The following is an 18,787-nucleotide window of genomic DNA, read 5'->3' as shown; positions in this document are numbered from 1 at the left end:
GATGCCTGAGAACCTCCCAGTGCCAATGAAAGGAGAGTCTATCTGGTCACAAGACAAGTCTACTAATTTAGTTAAGCCTACAAAGCAAGTTCCTCATCCGACTGTTTTTTATGATAATTGCTGCCGTGTCTGGCCCTGCCAGAAAGGAGCTACAGCTCAGCGTCCACTGGCCTAATGACCCAGGGATGACAGCCTTCACGGAGACAAAGACAAATGTCAATTAGCACGGAATGTGGAAGACGAGTCAGAAATGTCACACAAAGCAAAGGCCAGTGACGGCGGATTAAAAGTTCTCCCCAGTGCACACACATTTTTCTTTTGTTTTGCCATCTTTTAAATTAACTAACCTAAAAAATATATATAAATTGAGACAGGAGCTAAGATACCACCCTCCCCGCCTCCGTCGCTTAGTGGCTCTTCTGCAATACAGGACCCAAGCACTGTGACATTCTCAAAGTCAGTGTGACCTCCTAACCTCATGAAGTTAGTGAATGATACTTAGATGGGGCTGGCCACAGCCTCGGTTTCTTGTCCCTGGGTTGAACTCTTCCATCTCCCTGCCCTGAACTGCCCAGAGGATATAGGGATCAGATGTGAATAAGCATGCCCTAGTGGATTCTTCCAGAAATTTCCTGGCCTCCATTTCCTAACATTCAGGATCATGACGCAGTTTGGATCCCACCCTCTTAAAGGACAGCTGCCTCTTCCCCCTGGAACCCATCCCCCAGCCACCCATACTGATGCTTCCTTGCCTGGGGACAGATGGAGCTAACCCTGCTGGTTGTCTTGGGAACCAAGGTTAATTAGTCAACTCGGATTTCAACGCTGATGTTGGCAGCATGTCTCAGCGAGGACCCTTGGAAATAGCTGTCCTTGGTTGTATGATTTCCTCAAATGAAAAATGCCCATAGAGTGCTCCACTCTGCCCAGAACTTCCTTCCCTATGTGTTGTCTTGGGATTTTTCTCTAGTGTGGCACAAATCCTCCAGCAGTGGGGAGTAGCCCACTCTCCCGCCTGGGTCTAAATCTAATAAACCAGGTGAAATGGAAACTTCTGCTATTATCTGAGGCAGAAAGTCTATTTGGGGCTAAACTCTCCCCAGACATTGTGCTGCCATTTCTGCCAAGGGAACTGGACTAAAACGTAGAAAAACAAAGCTGTTCTCAGGGAAACTAGGAAAGTCTCAGTCCTCACCCAGGTGTGGCCAGAAGGATAGACAGATGTTCACGTGCTGTAATTGACTTGACCACGGAACTTACAATGAGTCCCATAAGTGCAAATGTTCTGTCCCTTACAACACACCAAGGAGGCATGAAGAATCACTGTGATGATTTAAGGACATGATACATGTCCCTTCTTTATTCATTCATTCATTCACTCATGCATCCATCCATTCGTCATTCATTCACTCATCCATCCATCCATCCATCCACCTGAGGAGCATTTATTGGGCACCTGTTACGTTTAGACCCTGTCATAGTCCATTTTGTGCTGCTATCACAGAATACCTTAAACTGGGTAATTTATAATAAACAAATTTATTGCCGGGTGCTTCTGGGAGTTGGTGAGTCCAAGATTAAGGGGCTGGCATCTGGCAAGGGGCTTCCTGTTGCATCATTCCATGGCGGAAAGGGCAGAGAGAGGACAAGAGAGAGCAAGAGGTCAAACTCACAGCATTGAGCCCTTTTAAACCCAGCATTAATCCGTTCTTGAGGGGGAGCCCTCACGGCCTGAACACCTGCCATTAGGTCCCGCCTCCCAACACTGTGGCATTGGAGATTAAGTTTCCAACACAGGCTTTTTGGGGGACACATTCAAGCCATAGCAGCCCCCACAATAATTAGCATAAAGTCAGGTCCACAGCAGGGGGTTAATTACACTGCTAAACAAAGTAACTGCCAAATATTCTGTGGACTTAAAGCTTGCCAGAGCCTCATAGAGCTACAAACGCATTCTTCTTCTTTTGTTGGCATTATTAAAGTTGCACAGCCAAACTCCCTACTTAGTATTCTTCTGATGAGACAGCGGAGAAACTACATGAAATATATCTGATAGAAGCAAACCAGACATAACTGAATCTTTCATTGGAATAATTCCACTTGTTCTACCCGCCGATGCCCAGTTCATCCCTTGAATTTTGGATGGTCTTTTGGGAACAGCCTTTGAGGTGTGACTGAGGCTGGAGTTAAATAGATCCTGACTCTTTGGACACGTGGAGGCCATGAGGTAGGACTCCCAGGTCCCAAGGAGCCTCCGTGTGAGTTCTACCAGCCCCGTAGCGTGGGGGAGGCCTTCGTTACTTGTCTGTGCGCATTACTGCCACTGAAATCTCACGTCTTCAGCGGAGATTCAAATCAGCTTTCTCCTGGGCCCTGTGTATGCATTTCATTGTCTAAAGCTGAAACACAGCACAAGCAGAACAGGGATCCGTCTGGACGTCTGAGCAGGGCTTGTCACGCACGAGGACCAGGCAGCCGCTGTCTCTGTGTGAAGCACGCAGGGTGTTGTCGGTGACCTGGGTGCTGCGTCTACCGTGCTGGTGGGTGCCTCCAAACCCTCTTTCAGGAACAACCCTCTGCAAACCAGCACTATTGTGTGAGTTAATTACATTATGCAAAAGCACCTGACCCTGTGCCCAGGGTTCCTGCCCCCAGACCAAAAAAGAGGGGAGGAGGGGGTGGCCACATGGGAATGCATTGTGGCCTCCACGTGCTTTGTGGCCGAATCTGTCATAGAGGTGCCCTGGGAAAAATGAGTTCCCCCAAAGCAGAGCTTCACCCTCAAGGGACGACAGAAGCATCACTTCCCTTGGCTCCTACGCAGGCAGACTCCCAAGACCGTTCCTGTCCCAGGGCTTAGGGAGGTGGCGTGGTTTAGAAAGTGATGTGCACGATGCCACAGCCATCCTAAGCAAGTACCCGTGTCCTAAGAACGGCCTGGAAACAGGCTCAGCTGAGCGACGTGCCACGCACTGGTGAGTGCTGGAGCTGAGCTGCAGCCCAGGCTGGTGGGGCTGGGGGAGCTCCCCTGGGAACGGAGACTGGAAGGGAATGTGCAGAAGACAAATGGTGGCGATGCCAACTCTGGCATCCCCCCCCCCTGCCCTATGTCTGTGGCCAAGCTCTTGGTCCAGCTCTCCTCTGGACAGTCTCTGGATGTCCCATGGGCACCTCAACACTGAACCTTCATCTCCCCATCTCTCGCACCTGTGTCCTTTATTTAACATAGCAGTCCCCAAACCCCCGGGCCTCAGGACCAGGCTGCAGAGCTCCAGTCCCCCCTCTCCCCCAGTCCAAGGAAAAATTGTCTTCCATGAAACTTAGGAACAAGGGGGCCACTCAGCAGGAGGGGAGCAGTGAGCAACAGACCTAAGCCTCATCTGTATTTACAGCCGCTCCCCATCACTCGCATCACTGCCTAAGCTCCCCTTCCCATCCCCCTCCCCAAGCCCACCCTCAGTCTATGGAAGACAAATTGTCTTCCATGAAACTGGTCTCTGGTGCCAAAAAAAATTTGGGGAACCACTGCTCCAACAGAATTTTCTAACCCTGATGCAAAGACCTTGAAGATAACTTTATTTCTTGCCACCACTACGTCCTGAGACATCACACATAGGCAGGCAGGCAGATCCAGCCTGGGCTCCATCCTTCCAGCCTCCACTGGTTCCCTGCTGCTCCTTTCCTGTCACCTATAGTGCTATAACCCTGGTGACCTATTTATCTCACTCCCCACAGCCTGCCAGATGTATTTGGTCCCAGACACTCATCTGCCTACTGGCTTGTTTGGGTCTCCATTTTCTACCCTATTAAGAAGTCTCTATTGCACAGCCTCAGTTTACCACATAGCCTCATTTTCTACTGCCATCCCTCTCCCTCCATATGCAGCACTTGTCCCTGTACCCTCCTGCTAGGCCTCCGTTCCTTAATGCACCAACCCCTTTCAGTGCCCGGAGCCCAGGCAGTCAATTAGTCTAAAGCCTGCATTCCTCCCCTATGGCAGGTGACAGATGCACTGCCGCTCACCTTCTGCACCCGACCCTGCACTCTCGTGGGGAGGGACCACCCATCTCTGCCCCACAGAACCCTGCACAGGGCCTGGCACCCAGTGCAGCTCGTACAATAACTGCTGGATAAATAAATGACCACTGCAATCAAGAGAAGCCTGTGAGTGCTCCCTGAGCCAGGACCCAGGTAAACTTGAACCAGTTCCAGGCAGTAAATGCACAGAACAGCCTGAGGCTCAGAGTGAACTAACAGCCCTCTCTGTGTCCGCTGCTGATGAAAGTAGAATTGATGTGCCCTGCAGGTCGGAGGGGCTGGGTGCCCAGTAACGCACCTTGTCAAACACTCGGGCTGAATTCTCAGCCTCTGGGTGCCTGCGTCTCCCCACCCGATGGGTCATCCCACAGCCACGGCTGTCTGGACCTGGTGCTGCTAGCTCCAAGGGGACCCAGGTAGAGCCACCGACCTTCCCACCCTCCCACCTGCCAAAGACCCTTGTGCCTCGATAATTAGGCACTTACAGGCCATGATGTGGGCTCTGTTTCCTGGCTGTGCACAGATCTGCTGGGATCGTGGAAATCATTCTTGGGTAGCCACAGAGGACACCACGTCCTCTGACAGCCTCTTTCTTTCCCCGAGAGGCCAGAAACTCACCCGTGCATCCAGAGGCTCTGCTGTCTCAATGAATACACAAAACTGCACCTAAGCCACCAACATTCCTGCTGGCTGCCCACTAGCACCCTGACCCCTACTCAAGCACACAGCAACACCCAGACTCCCATGAAGCACCTGGCTTCCGCAAGCCACCTGCCCACTCTGCAGTGAGCTTTGGCCACCTGGACAGTCAGAGTGACCCCATCTGCCATGTCATAGTGACCGTTCCAGGTGAACCAGAGCTCACCTCATCAGCCCAGAGTGTGCCTGACATTGCCTCCGGAATGGACATATGTTCAATGACACAAAAGGAAAACTGGCTGGGAGCGTTCTTAGAAAAAAGTTTCCTTGCCTGTCTAAAAGATCCTCAAGGAGAGATATGGTAGCAGTCGTGAGGGTCGGAACTCTGGGGGCCTTTTTGCCACCATGAGGGAAGTTGCTTGAGGACCAAGCTGGAAGACGTCCATCCCAGAAAGCAGACACTGAAAGAAAGCAGGGTGCTTGAGAACACTGTTGAGCAGCTGAATCAAACCAACCCTGAAATCCATCTTACCTCTGAGTCTTCCCAGCACATGATCCAATCCTCTTTGGTGGTAGGACCAGCGTGAGACAGGTTTTTTTTTTCCCTGACAGTCCTAACAGGTTCAATCCAACCCAGAAAATGGCTTCCTGCAGAGGGGAAGAGTTCTGCACCAGGAGGCAAAGTTCGATGTTACCCCGAGCCTCCATCCCCCTCTCAATAGGAAGTGTAACTCGCTGCCCTTGCTGTGGGGTGGGGAGTAAATGTGGTCATTGTAAAGTTGCTCACTAGACACCATGAAGACAAGGACTTCACTTGTCCCCTTGCTCTGTGTCTAGTCCTGAGGGCAGAGGCTGGTCCTAGGACAGACTCCCAGCTCCACTGCCAGCCTGTACGGCACCTTTGGCAAATTAGGGAAGAGCACCCTCTGGGCAGACGTCCATCAGCAGGCTTGTGGCCTGGTCAGCAGACAGTTCTCAGCTGCCTTGTCAAGGTCGTCGTGAGATCCTAGTTATCAAATTTAGGGGGTAATTTTCTGTTGTCATTCTCTGCTGTTGGCGACCCATTTCTTTTTAATACTTCCCCTCCACATCTTAGATTGTGCCACACTCCTCCCCTGGTTCTCCCCCCCTCTCCCTGGACCCCCAGCCCACGCAAAAACACTATATGCACTGGGCACTGGCTCCAGGGGCTGAACTCTGACAGGCCTCCCCTCCCCAGCTCTTGCTTCCGTTTCCCTCCACACTTGGCTTCTTCCTGTCCCTCTGCTGCTGGGTTTTCTCTTTGGGGAAGAAAGGATCTCAGCCAAGGTAGCTCTGAATTCACTTTCTCACAGCTCAGCAGTCCAAGAGGAAGGAACACTCCTCCTTCGCCTCCAAGTTTTAAAATCCCAGGGAAGCACTCCGATTGGCCTGGCTTGAATCAAATGCCCACCCCTTGGACAAATCCCTGGGCTAAGTTGCTGTGATTGGCAGCACCCACTAGAATGGCCCCATTGGAGTGGTTTGGTCACCCCAGGAAGGGAGGTAAGGGCTCTGCACAGATACAGAGGAGACTCCACTGCAAGCCCAGGGGAGGAGCTCTGCTTAGCGCTCATGGTGGGGCGTCTTCCCGTGTAGCAGGACACTCAGTCCCCGGTCAGGCGCCTTTCTCTTCTTCTCCCCTTACACAGTGCGTGGCCCGAGATGGATCTGTGAGTGATGTCACCTTTTCTTCCTGGCTCGTCTCCTCATGGGATCCATTTCCCCACCCGCCTGGTGCTGGTTCCAGCTGTTCTGAATCCTTTCAGCCCAGCCCCCACCCCGAGGCTGGCAAAGGCCGCACAACCCTCCCTGCCTACGAGAGACGGGCCTCTTAGCTCCACAGATACAAGCTGCAGGCAGAGAGATGGGAACAGCAAATTGAAGGGAAAACAAAAGCAAATGGACACACCGAGGGATCTGAAGGCCCAGCAGGGTCTCAATAAATGACGCTCTCTCTCTGTGTCCATGGCCAGGCCTGCGACAGCTGAGCCACTGTGAACTGAGGCGGTTTCTATCCCAAACATCTCCCCCAGTGCCCACTATGGTGACTCCAATGTCATCCTTAGTAAAAAATCCCAGTTCAAATGCATATTTTCTAGGGAGGTCAAGGCACAGCCCCAACTGTCAGTCTTTAATAACATAGTATGAACTAGCTCCCAGATTAGACAGGAGGGGAGCACAGCCCGAGAGGTACCTGATGCCGGGTGTTGCGGGATGTGAGGTTGCAATTCCCAGGGGGGACTCTGAGCGCCCTGAAAGCCCCAGGGGGACCCCGGGTGCTGTGTGGAAGAGGGATGCCAGGGAGAAGCCGCTGGGCTCCTCGGTCTGAAATGTTCATGATGTTCCAAAGAAAAGGTGACTTTGTTTCTTAAAAAAAGAAAAATATGGGAAGTGACCTGTGTCCGTGAGTCAGGGTCAGAGGCTGGCTTTGCACCTTTCCGGAGAGTTTGCAGAGTGCAGGGACTAAAGCACCTGGGTGTCCTTGCTAATTCATCTGGTTTAAGTCCTTCAGCCTTTAAGGGATGGGGCCTGGGGCCGGGTGAACGGGACCCCTCCTGCTAGGGAAGGTCAGTGGGGGTCCCGCTGCCCTTGGGGCCCCCAGGTGTGCCATCACTGCTCTGAGGCCCAAAGTAGCTCAGAGTCAAGGCCTCCATGGGCTTCAGGTGGCAAGAAAACATTCAAGGGCGTTTTCTGCTGAGCAGCGGGTGGGACACCGGAAAGAAGACAACACGCCCAGCAAGCCACAGTCTGCTTTCAGAAGCACCCAGTCATGCCTTCACATTCATCCCCCCTCTAAATCTTCCTGATCACGCTGCTCCTTTTGATGTACTGTGCTAATATCAGCAACCGGTGATAATCATTAACATTCTTGTTAATCTAATGAAAAGTCGTATTTTCTGCAAAATAGGCACAGATGGCTGGAATCAAGGGTTAATGCTTTGTCAGCCAGGGAGGTCCGGGGAGCGCCGGCCATGCGTGCTCAGCCTGCAGAGGCCCAGTCGCCTGGACGGACGCTGACACCTGGGAGGAGGGAGACGGTTCTCATCCTCCCAAGTTCATAGATCAGCAAATGGGCCCCAAAAGGGAAGGGCCTTGCTCAGGCCAGGATTCAAGCCTCATCTTCTGGAGGCAGGTAACTACTGCAGGAGTTTTCCACAGCATAAAGTTTGTTTTCCTGCCACCCTTTCCCCAAAAAAGGAAAATTCCAGAAGGTAGTGGCAAGGTACATTCAGAACACACCCTTAAACCTACATAGGCCATTTTCCTCTTGCTGCTCACCTGCCCCAGCTGCCCCTAGGCGTCTGTGCCCGCGTGCCCATTCCTGCCAGTGTGCACCCGTCCGCCGGGCCTCGTGGTGACAACTCTGGTGAGCACTTACCGGGCTCCTCCCCATTGCAGCGGCAGCTTCGTGTCAAGTCTCCTCAGTGACCACACTTCCAGGAAGACAGAGAACTCTGCCCCCGCCGCCTGGAATTTCACTCGGCTCCGGCGCCACTTTCGTCTAGCAGGGGGGACGGTGGCATGTCAGGGCGCTTAAGCCATTTGTGGTAAAAGGATCCGGATGTGCAAATGGCTGAGTTCCCTATTATCGGATTTTTTTTTCCCACTCGATGAAAACCAGATTTTTTTTTTCCAGCTGGCTGTGGCTCCATTCAAGCAATAACAAAAAGAACGTGCTGTGGCACATTATACACATGGTCAGTCTTTCAAAGAGAAAGGCTCGTTTGATGCGGGCCCGCGTGGTGGGTGAGGGGTGACTGACGTTTTCCCCAATAGTTGCTGACCCCTTTTTGTGCACGGCACCGGGGAGGCTGAGCTGGATAGGAGATGCGTGAAGAAGCAAGACGGCAGGGTAGGGGAGAGGGCATGGGCGTGCCAGGCTGATGACACCACAAGGGTTCATGCCACCGGGGGTCTGGGAGGGCCTGGCTAGTTAGGGAAGAGTGAATCATTCCCATGTACCTGGGGGCAGGCTGGAAATCGGGGCTGTGAGTCAACCACGTGGTGGGCTAAGTAGGCAGGTGAGGGGGCAAGGCCAGAGACACGGAGGCCAGTTAGGAGATTTCCTCGTACATTAAGCAAACACGTATTAGGCTCCTACTGTGTGCTGGCACCACACTGGGCCCAGAGGTGCAACAAAGGGAAGAGATACCAGATTCCTGCCTACTCAGGGCTCCTGTTCTCAGATGACAGGCAAACAGACATCGTGATGTGTCACAAAGAAATAAAGATGGGAGGAGGCCAGGGAGGCAGGAGCCGGCCACGGGGCGTGGGGGAGCAGGCAGAGGGAGGTGTGGGCTTTCTTCCAGCCAACAGTAAAAACAGAGTGTGATGAAGGCGTTCAAATGGATTTAGATCCATAACGTTTTTAAACCATGCAATTCCCTTTCAGAGCGTGAGCAAGCTCTCGGAGTACAGAGCACTCCAGAAATGCGCACGGAGCTCTTCAAGTCCATTTATGCGTCTTCCCCTCCCCACCCCCGACCGCCATTCTGGGCCATGTTGATGAAAGGAGTCAAGAATTTCACTCTCTTCGGATGAGCTTTGTGTGCAGCCAGAGTGAGATCTGAGCCTTTTCCCTGTGCCTTTTTATGTTGCAGTGATGGTTTAGGTTCTTTCTTTTTTTTTTATAGATCACATTCCTAATAGGAAACCTAACACATGTGGACACTCCACATGGGCAGAGGTGTTTTAAATGCTGTGTAGATGGAGCATGACTGAGCCAGGTCTGGACGTTGTATTTTTTTAACCATATAAAAAGAGCAAGTCTCTCCTGGTGCTGCAGGTGATTAAGTCCCAAATCTCTGTGAGATCTGAGATCTCAGCCGCTGCCACAGCAAATCACCCAGCTAAACAGCAGCTCTACAAATATAGCACTGCCGGGAATTCCACCCCACAGTGAGGCTGTGCAAAGGCTTTGGTTGCAAGGGTGGGGCCCTCACTATTTTTATAGCCTGTGCATAAGAGGGTACATCACAGAGTCCCCCTGAGACACAGTGGAGAACCTGGGAGACTCCCACAGGGCTCCTCTGTCATTTGGGAAAGGTAATTTTAGCACAGGTGCCTCAAGCTGAGATCTTTGTGTTCGTTTACGCCTTTGGTTTCTAGTTAGCTTTGTGGCTTTGGAGCACCGATATGAGGACATAAGAAGTGGGTGATTGCGGTCTTTTCTGGCTATAAAGTAGGGTTCCCACTAAAGGTCATTTGTTCCCAGGAAAACGCTCTGGCCACCAGCCTCCAATGACAGAGAGAAAGATCCAGGAGCTCCCAATTCCTTTTGGGGATGTGTGTGGAAATATTTTCCCTGTTGGGAGGAAAGCAGAAAGCAACAAGTTATACAGCAATTCAATTCTGGCACTAACTACCTAGAGTTAGCACAGACTCCACAAGTTAAGGGCTTGCCAAGATTGCCCCCACTTCAGACACCAGTCACACCTCTGACCTGCTGGGTACAAATTCAGGGTTCACACAACTCCTTCAGGTTCAATGATTTGCTAGAATGACTCACAGAACTCAGGAAAATGCTATACTTACAATTACATTTTTATTATAAAGGACATAGGTCGAGATCAGCCAAAAAAGAAGAGACGCACAGCACAAAGTCTAGGAGGGGCCCAAATGCAGAGCTTCTGTTCCCTGTCCCCATAGATTCATGGACCGTCACCTTCCCAACACATCAATGTTTTCACCAACCAGGAAGCCCACCTGAGCCCTGGTGTCCATAGTTTTTATTAGGGTTTCATTACACAGGCATGATTGATTGGATCATTGACCACAGGAGTGAATTCAATCTCCAGCCCTCCTCCCCTCTCTGGAGGTCAGGCTGATATCATGGGGCTCAAAGCCCCAATTCTCTAATCACATGGTTGCTCTTTCTGGTTGAGTCAGTCCCCATCCCGAGCCATCTTATTAGCTGAAACTCAGGCAGGATCCACGGGACTCATGAAAAACAAAGGCACTCCTATTTTTCAGGAAACTCCCAGGGTTTGGGAATTTCCTTGCACAGGAACCAGGAACAAAGACCAGACAAAACTTTATTATACAACAATATCCATAGTGGTCCAGGGTCATAATGCAGCCCTCCACTCACACAGCGCCCCAGTGCTTTGGCAGACACGATGAGTCCCAACTTTCCAGCCCTTGGAAGCAAGGAACAGAGCATGATATGGGCACATATCCCCATTATTCACCTATTCCCACAGTCACATAATTATTTCTGGAGTCCTGCCTTGTGCAAGATGCCATGGCGTTTACAATACTTCTAGGCCAATTACTTTATGAGAGCCAGAGGTAGGATTAAGTCCAAACACTACGGAACCCTGTGCCCCTCCCAGGGCCAGCCTGGCTAATGTTTTGGGGAGTTTTATTTAATCACAGCTTTCGGGAAGAATCTTCCCAGGATGGAGGGTTTAGCAGGATGAGAGGCCCTCTTAAGGGACGTTGTTTGAGTGGCTCTGGGTCCATTGTCTCACTTGGGTCTGGCTTTGAGTTGGGGAGCTGGACCAACGGAGGTTAAACTAGAAGAAAACTTTGGGGAAACAACTGAATATCCAGCATTTATGAAGATACCTCCTGTGGAGCCTTTGAGGAATGAAAAAGTATGGCGCTCATTCCGTGAAGACTTAACACTGTGTTAGGACAACACTGATAAACAAGACCCAACCCCAACCCAGCAGTCAAGTTCATGAGGCCCTGCCCTGTGACATGGGGAATGAGGTGTCAGCATCGCCAAGCTCCCCAAAAGCAGAAAAAGGCTCTTGCAGGAACAATACACAGGTGACAGGACCTCGTCTTGTCCTGTTCCAATCCCACCTCTTCCCAGAAGCTTTCCTAGGACCCTCTCACCAAAGGAAAGCCTTCCTCCTTCTCTAGACTCCTGTGAGGTACCCAATCGGGCAACCCTCTTGTGGTGTCTACACCAGTTACTCCCCTGCACTAAGAGTCATTGCATAATCACCTGTGCTTATGAGGGTTTCATCTTCCCAGCTGTGCTGTAAATTGCCCAAGGCCATGAGTAGCTTCTGAGAATCATCTCATGATCACAAGGCCACAAGATCCCAGAGAGGTGCTGTGATTGTCCCCCTCTTATGAGGAGAAATTATATTATACAAACAAGATAAAGTACAATGTGTTAGACTCTGTGCTGAGTCCCAAACATACATATATTTTAGGAAACTAAAGGCCAGAGAGGTTAAGTAACTTCCCCAAAGTCAGACAGCTACAAAAAGGCAGAACTAGAGATTGAACATGAGTATGTAGGATCCCAAAGTCCATGCTCTTAATGAAGATTAATTGGTATCTGCTAGGTGTAAGGCATGGGTCCATCCAGGTACCTGCCCTCAAGAATCTTAAACCTAGTTGCTGCAGTTGGGATACCTGTCCCCCTAAACCTCATGTTGAAGTTCGATCCCCAATGCTGCATGGGGGGGGCCATGGGACGTGTCTGTGTCATGGGGGCAGATCCTTCATGAATGGCTTGGTGCCGTCCTGGCAGCAATGAGTGAATCCTTGCCTGTTAGTTCCTATGAGAGCTGGTTGTTCCACAGAGCCTGGCACCTCCCTGCTCTCTCCTGCTTCCTCTCTCACCCTGTGATCTCTGCACACACCAGCTCCCCTGCACCTTCTGCCATGAGTGGAAGCAGCCTGAAGCCCTCACCAGAAACAGATGCTGGTGCCTCCCTTCTTGTACATCCTGCAGAGCTGTGAGCCAAATAAACCTCTTTTCTTGATGAATCACCCAGCCTCAGGTATTCCTTTCTACCAAAGCAAAGAGACTAAGACAATAGTGCCAGAGGTAGGCACACACATGGGTGTGATGAAAAACAAACTGCAACAGGAGGTGTGCAGAGCTGGTGAGGACAGGGACTTGTCCATTGCAGTAGCCAGAAAGGCCAGGCAGGAGTTGCTGCAGGGACGAAGCCACAGGGCTATGTCCCCATCATAGAGGATGGCAACCACCAGGTTGAGGCATCTGCCCTTCATCTTGGAGGCCCCCAAAGAGCAACTCCCCCTCCTCAGACACAGCAGATGTTTGATCGGGATGCCAGTGTGCTCAGCTATTTCACCATGAGAATTTTGGTCCAAAGCACAATGCCCAGCTCACAGCCATGTCCACCCAGGGGGAGCCAAAGTCAATCCGCTCTGATGCTAACAGGAGCCTCTCAGATGGTTCTGTCCCAGGAAAGATGGTTTAGTTGTGAGCAAGGAGATTGGTGCCTCATAGTGGAGAGTTGGAACAATACAAGGCCCCCGCCAAGCCACCCTGTCATTGGGGGATGATGGCTTCCCCCACGTCAGCAAGGGACCTTCTCCCCACCACCCCGAGCCTTGCCTCAGTTCTTTAATGGGTTCCTTGAATAAAACCACAAGCATAGAAAGACTATGTTTATTGGGGGGAAAATGTAGGCAGGTAGAGGTAGGTGTATAGATGGGTAGATGGGTAGGTGGGTAGACAGGTAGGTGTATAGATGGGTAGGCAGGTAGGTGGGTAGATGGGTAGGTGGGTAGACAGGTAGGTGTATAGATGGGTAGGTGGGTAGACAGGTAGGTGGATAGATGGGTAGGCAGGGAGGTGGATAGATGGTTAGGTGGATGGATGGGTAGGTAGGTATGTGGATGATTGGGTAGGTGGGTAGGCAGGTAGGTAGATAGAAGGGTGGGTGGGTAGACAGGTAAGGGGATAGATGGGTAGTCAGGTAAGGGGATAGATGGATAGATAGGTAAGGGGATAAATGGGTAGGCAGGTAGGTGGGTAGATGGGTAGGTGGATAGATGGGTAGACAGGTAGGTGGGTAGATAGGTAGAAAGGTAGGTGGATAGACGGGTAGGCTGATAAGTGGATAGATAGGTAGCCAGGTGGGTGTATAAATGGGTAGGTACATAGGTAAGTAGATGGATAAGCAGGTAGGTGGGTAAATAGACAGGCAGGTAGGTGGATAAATGGGCAGGCAGGTAGATGGGTAGATGGGTAAGCACATATGTAGGTAGATGGGTAGGTATGTAGGTGGGTAGCATGACTGCAGAGACATGAAACCCACATTCAAACACCATTGCTGCACAACACATGGGAGAGGAAGAGAAAACCATCTTTCTTAACATTAACAGATGAGGTGCAATCAAGGTGAGTTTGTGCATCCTGCTTGGAAGTTCCAGTTTTCCACAGTAGATGATTATATCTACTATTACCCAGGTCCTGCAGCTGTAAGGTAATCATACTGTGGCCTATCCAGAAAATAGCTCCATCTCTCTTGATGAGACCAGGACTCAAGCGTGCCTTTAAATTCCAAAGCATCCATATTCTGCCCAAAGACCCAAGGAATTGTCAGAGTCGATGCAAGATTTCCCCACATTTTATACGATCAAGAAAAGAGTCGGTCCCCAGGCTTGCATTTAATTCTGCTACCCTGGGTCTTGAGCTATTAAAACTTTATAGAATTCTTTCACAGCCTTCCCTCGGGGACCTTCCCGCGCTGGCGGGTGCTACATTTCAGAATTTATGCTCTTTCCCTTCCCAAATTGAAGATTTCATGTCTTTCCTTGCTGCATCTTGCTTGGGCCAGAACAGAACAAATTACCTTGGCAAAATAAGTCCTTACCAACTGGCAACGCTGCAGGAAAGAAACTAAATCCACACTTGAAATAAATCTGAGCAGAATATCTTGAAGATCATCCAGAAATAATGTGCCGTCGGCCAACCCCGTCGTGTAGACACAGCTGTGTCGGTGAGAAGCGCCTTCTCCCTTCCGCAGCGAATGATCTCGGGGCAAAGACTCCCCCCACAACGCCCCCCAGAACTGGAAGAGTTAGGGTTTGTCTTTGGGGAGGGTCTGGGAGGGGTGGGGGGGGTAGCTTCCACCTTACTATTGGATATTTTGGAAAATAAAGTTGAATTCATTCAATCCACTGGTTATTGACTCCGAACTTTTCTTCCAAAAAAGGAAGCCAAGGAAGAGGCACCTGGCCCGAATTCAGCTGGTTTTTCTCTCAAAGTAGCCTTTGTCGATGGTCGTGATTTCAGACTCCAAAATCTCTCTGTCTTGCAGGAAGGCAGAAGAGAGAACAGGAAGGGGGGCCCGGGAGAGGCCTCAGGGCAGACGGCTGTCCCAGCAGCTCATGCTCACGTCCAGCCACCTTAACGCTCCCAAAGTGCCTTCTCCTCGGCTCGCCCCTAAGGTCCCCATCGGAGAGGCATCCAGCTCACCCTGATCCTCACTGGGCAGATGGGGCAACTGAGGCTGGGCAATGCAAGAATTTTCTTGGAGCTCCTGCCTGCCCTCAGCTGTCCCCCTGCCTCTGGTAGCCCCATGGGGACTGAAGGCAGCTGTCCCCACTCCTGCGCCTCTGCACAGTCCTCACGGCCCCTTCATGGCTACCAGCTCAAAACCCAAAGCCTCCCAGAACCAGCCTCTCCTCTGCACCTTCCACCTCTTCTCACAACTGAGGTTGAGAACTTTGCTTTCTCATCAGCCTTTGTAATAGAATAAAAGGTGCCTGTGTCTTTAAAGGTCTTGGAATATTTCGTGGGTGCCTCTGTTCGACACTCCCTATAAGTCCCCTTGTCCCGACTGGACTCTTTCCAACCCAGTCCCATAATGAAATGGTGGGAAAATGAAGGGAACTCACTGGGACTTGGGGGATAATGAATCTGTCGCACGGAATGGGAAGCAGCACTTTGGCGTGGAAGCCCAGGTTCTCCGGGTCCCGCGGCCTCCCTTGAGGACATGTCACTGCGACTTGGACATTGGGAGCAAAGATGTGCCCAGCAGAGAGAGGGCAGCCTGGTCTCTCAGCACAACGCCCAAACCTCTCCCTCCCAAAGCACATGTTAAACTTTTTGGAAAACCCACGATCCTTGCTTAGAACTGAAAAAGTAAATTGTTTTTGGTAAGTGTAACAGCTCTATCACGAATCATACTAATTCTGCTCTAAAATTACATTTGACCCCCTTCAAAGGAGTTGATCCAATTGTATATCTCAGGAGCGTGATTCAGCCCTTCGCAATGCTAAAAATGTCATCCTTCTCCCCAACGGCCTCAAACAAATTGATGTATTTATATCTTTACCAATCTGTAAGTTCTCAGGGTGTGAATGGGTTGTTTACTTTAAAGAGCAGACAAAAGTAAAAACCATCCTCGTGGTGGTTCTGCTCGGAGGGTTGAGCGCCAAGAGCAGACAGAGCCTTCTGTGTTCCTCCGTAATAATCCCCGCCCTGGGCGCTTGCAGTGGGGGACAAGGCAGCCCCTTGCCGGGGCTGATTCTCAGAGGGAAGGCCCACCTCCTACTGCTGATCCTCGAAAAATAATTCACTGGTCCGTGCAGTCACCAGCGAGTGTGGATAATAGCGGCTGACTAGGCATGCCTGGGCCGGGCCGTACCGTGCGCACGGAAGGAGACATCTAACTCTCGCTGCAGGCTTGAGGTAGGTGCTGGCGTCATTCCCGCAGTGCCCAGGCGACCTGGAGCTCAGAGTTCCTGAACTGGCAAGCACAGGACAGAGTCCCGACCCGAACCCGGCTCTTGGCCAATGCTTTCTGAGCCCCTGGCATCCCCAGCCACCTCAAATCCAAACCCAAATGCCATGGCCTTTGTAAGAAGCTCCCAGGGACGGACTCTGTGTTCAGCGGAAAAGAGGCTGGGTCCCCCTGGGCACTGCAGGGCAGAGGTGCCCGTGGCAATTGGCATAAACGGGCCCAACTCTCCCAGCCCCCTTCCCACAGATGCCTCTGAACAGCCTCACAGAATTGACGCTTCACTTACTTCTCTAAAGACTGAATCATAGACAGGGATTTTAATTAACATAAAACATTTGAATGGCTATTGTCATTTTCACTCATGCATTTAGGGTTCTAGCTGATTGGCTAAGAGTTGCCTTTTTTTTTCACCCCCCTGATGTTTGGTTATACTCCTTTAGTGACAACTGGACTCACAGTGCTGGAAGTGGGGAAGGATTTTATGCCAGCGCTGATGCCACATGTCCAAGGATGGCGGGTGCAGGCACGCCCTGAGGGCCCAGGAGCAGGGACAGATCTCTACCCAGAGGTCTGAGCAGGGCTCTCTGCTCTACCATGGCTGCACCCCAGGGCCTTGGGCATGTCTCTGAGCCTCGGGGTCCCTGGCAGGGCTGGGAGAAGATGCTGATCAGCAGCAGCTGTAATCAGAGGGGCCCAACCTGGCCAGTCCCCTTCCCCCTCCCCACACTCTTCATGACGGAGCTCTGGAAATGCAAGCGATGGTGGATTTCTGCCCCAACTCCATGTGTAGTGGGTTGAATAGTGTCCTCCCAAAATTCATGTCCACCCAGAACCTCAGAATGTGACCTTATTTGGAACCAGATCTTTGCAGATGAAGCCATCTGGGTTAGGGTGGACCTAACCCAGTGACTGGTGTCTTTGAAGGGAGAGCAGCAGAAACACAGAGAGCCACACAGAAGAAGACAGAAACAGGGATTGAGGGGGAGGGGAGTCCACAAGCCAAGGGGCACCAGGAGCCACCAGACGCTGGACGAGCCAGGAAGGAGCCTCCCCTAGAGCCTTTGGGGAAGCGTGGCCCTGGCAACAACCTGATTTCTGGACTGCTGGTCTCCACGACTGTGAGAGAGTAAACTGCTGTTGTCTTGAGCCAGTACCACAAGGTTTGTGGTACTTTGTCACGGCAGGCCTGGGACACTAACACAGCGTGGAAGCTAATCAATATCACAATGGAGTGATTTAGGCCAAACCTGAACGCAACGGAGCCAGAAGGCCACGAAGGAGCCTTTGCACTCGCACGCCTGTGCCAGGACCATCACAGGAGGTTCCTGCACGTGCCTGTGGCAGAACCTGCACAAGGAAAAACAGCGTCCCAGACCGGCCCTCGCACGAGGTCACCTGCCCAACACGGCACCTTGACCAATGAGTAATCGCCAACTCCTGCGATAAGCTCCTGTATTGGATGTCGTCGTTTCAAAACAGCTTACCTGGGCCTCTCCTTTCAAAGTTTTTAAAGCTCCCCTTAGCCCCAGCCCCTCTGGATGTGCTTCTGAGCCGTCATAGCACGAGTAACCCCGATTGCAATCCCTGCTGTCCCCCAATAAACTCCTGGTCTCACTGCTGTTTGTTTTATTTAGGTTGACAACAGCCTGGTCTGCCTGTAAGTTCAGAACATCCTTGAGCCTGTTACGCTCCCCCCAGCCTCGGGAGGGCAGAGGGAGGCACAGAGGGTGTTCCCTGGGGGCCGCACCCCCACACTCCCGTGGTAGACTGTGGGTCTCACCCCGTCTTTGCAGCCTATTCCCTTGAAGGCTTTACAGGTGATAAAGAGAGAGCAGACTTTGCCCCAGAGTCAGGCGCAGGCCCCTCAGCCCTGTCACCCGTCTCCTTTGTGACCCGGGGCCAGCCTTCGTGGGCTCCCTATTGAATGGGCATATTAGCACCTGCTCAGGAGCAGGGTGGCCCTTGCTGAAAGGTGACCAGCAGGCAAGACAAGGCAGCACTGGTGAGACCAGCGGGAAGTTCTCCTGGGTCCACCCCAAGCCAGACCCCAGAAGGACTGGCCGGGGCTCAGCCACAGTCTCTGGCTACACAGTCACTCTGTCTGCTGACCAGGACCGTCTCCAACTGAAATAATCCTCCAAAGTGGGAACAGGAAGGCGTGTCCGCCTACCCCATGTGACACTCGTGGCTGTGGCCTGCTCCCCTCCCCCCCAGTCCTCTCCTGAAGGCAGCTTCACTTTGGGGCATCCAGGCCCTCAGGGGATGCGATGCCACCCAAAGCGCCTGACTTCTGCCTGGTTTGGCCCTGTCTGGGCACGTGCTGCATCTATAGGGCGCAGCGGGCCCAGGAAGCCAGAGCCCAAAATCAGGCATGGGGGTCCCACAAGGCAGGGCTATGGCCACGCCACATGGATGGACTCAAGCAAGCCCACTCCCCTCAACTCAGAGCACCCGAAAGACGAGAGGTTGCAAAGGAGGCTGGGCAGGGCAGGGCAGAGGCTTGCCCAGGGCACGCGGCCAGCGTGGGATCCCAGCAGCCCCTGAGCCCCAGGCCAGAGCAGGGTGACCCCGGCAGCCTAACAACAGCTCCCAAACTGCCCATGGCCTTACTCATCCAT

General features: G+C 52.0%; 1 long non-coding RNA gene across 1 annotated transcript; it reads right to left on the bottom strand.

The window, feature by feature from the left end:
- Nucleotides 1-5,016: 5,016 nt before the first annotated feature.
- Nucleotides 5,017-8,058, bottom strand: LOC105868510 (uncharacterized). Its single transcript, XR_001152738.2, has 3 exons — nt 7,978-8,058; nt 5,210-5,325; nt 5,017-5,138 (listed from the first exon to the last, which is right to left on the bottom strand). It is a non-coding gene; the product is annotated as an uncharacterized LOC105868510 (long non-coding RNA).
- Between the last annotated feature and the right edge of the window lie 10,729 nt (nt 8,059-18,787).

Source organism: Microcebus murinus, chromosome 19 (genome assembly GCF_040939455.1).
Source record: "Microcebus murinus isolate Inina chromosome 19, M.murinus_Inina_mat1.0, whole genome shotgun sequence".
Lineage (NCBI taxonomy): Eukaryota > Metazoa > Chordata > Mammalia > Primates > Cheirogaleidae > Microcebus > Microcebus murinus.
This window is presented reverse-complemented; position numbering and strand designations above follow the sequence as displayed.